Source organism: Cheilinus undulatus, linkage group 17 (genome assembly GCF_018320785.1).
Source record: "Cheilinus undulatus linkage group 17, ASM1832078v1, whole genome shotgun sequence".
Taxonomy (NCBI): Eukaryota; Metazoa; Chordata; class Actinopteri; order Labriformes; family Labridae; genus Cheilinus; species Cheilinus undulatus.
The window spans coordinates 14,058,427-14,059,870 of NC_054881.1; the positions used below are offsets into that span (position 1 = coordinate 14,058,427).

The following is a 1,444-nucleotide window of genomic DNA, read 5'->3' on the forward strand; positions in this document are numbered from 1 at the left end:
GTTGTTTATTAATCATTGCATCCTGCAGTTGTTTTTCTTTGCCACATGATGGCGCCATACAACCAGCAAAAAATGTGCCTAAAAGTTTAAAAACACTGAAATGAAGCAATGCAATGACCCAAACAATACAATTATTTTAACAAACTTTTATTAAACAGTTTCCAATATTTTCGAATGAGAAATTTAGAAAATGTTTGATGCTTTTCTTTTTTTAATAACATTTGGGTCTTTATATATAAGCTATTGTTGTATAAAGTAGAATTTGTGACATTTCTGAGCTGCTGCTGCACTTGTCAAATGTCAGACATCATCCTACTTCCATAAAAGTTTGTGGATGGGTCATCATCAAGACGAGCACAGAGCAGCCACAGATGAAATAACCCTCAGAGACTCTCCTGCCATTCCCACTCGGAGCAGTTATGTTGGAATTTGACTTTTGGACGTTGTTTCATCTCCAGAGACTGTCCACACTTTCTGCCCTGCACAGTGAAGATAAAAAACACAGTTCAGCCATCACAAACATCCAAAGATATTTCAAAGTAGCACTTATTATTGGAAAAGGATGAAAAAGGAGGTACCTCTACACTGGTACAGTCATCCTGTCTTGTCCTTCTTTGAGCCACAGCAGCAGCAGGAAGCGATCCACTCAGCAGCATGGCTCAAAGCTGGAAACAGACAGAAAATCATCTTTTATCTGATTGTTGGATCTGCCCTCATGTGTTTTTCTACTCGTGCAGGTAACCTGATCTTACACCTATCAGGTTTAACACACCCCATTATACACTCAGTCCTTATCCTGACCTCTATCTACCTTTATGTCTTTAACTTGCAAATTAAAATACAAATGAGAAAACTACCATTTTTCATAGTAATAAAAGCTTCCATTTCCAGGCAAACTGCTTGAATGTTGACAACTAAAATGTGCCACAAAGTGTCGTAACACTTACCAGAAAAGAGTAGTCAGAGCATTGTTGTCTTTAGTCTGGTTGTTCCTCTCTGTTCATGAGTTCAGTGTAAAGATGGTTGTTCTTTACTGGCTCTACAGACAGTCCCTCAGTCACAGATGCCACCTTTGCTGTGATGTCTGTAAACTAAAGGACTCACACCTACAAAGGAAGTCTAGTGTTGCATTATTTAGTGTGGAGATGACACAGCAGAAAGGTCATCTTCTCATGGACGGCTATACAATCTGAACACAGTCTGTCCTCTTGTGGTCAATGGAAAGAATGCACGCTTGAAACTTTTATCATTTGCAGGCCTCGTCTGGGATGATCACAATACTAAAATTTAACATTCAAGAGCCAGTCTGTCAGCACACCAAGGCCACCCCCTTTAGCTGCCACCAGGTACCACCTGCACTTTATTGAAATACGTATCCATGCAGGTGGTGAGTCCATGGGGTGGTGGTGACCATGCTGCTTTTCAGGTTGAACCTGACTAGGCC

The 1,444-nt window shown here is 40.4% G+C and overlaps 1 long non-coding RNA gene across 1 annotated transcript; it reads right to left on the reverse strand.

Annotated features, from left to right (window-relative positions):
* Nucleotides 1-204: 204 nt before the first annotated feature.
* Nucleotides 205-1,139, reverse strand: LOC121525662. The gene is made up of 3 exons (XR_005993243.1): nt 948-1,139; nt 579-665; nt 205-479 (listed from the first exon to the last, which is right to left on the reverse strand). It is a non-coding gene; the product is annotated as an uncharacterized LOC121525662 (long non-coding RNA).
* Between the last annotated feature and the right edge of the window lie 305 nt (nt 1,140-1,444).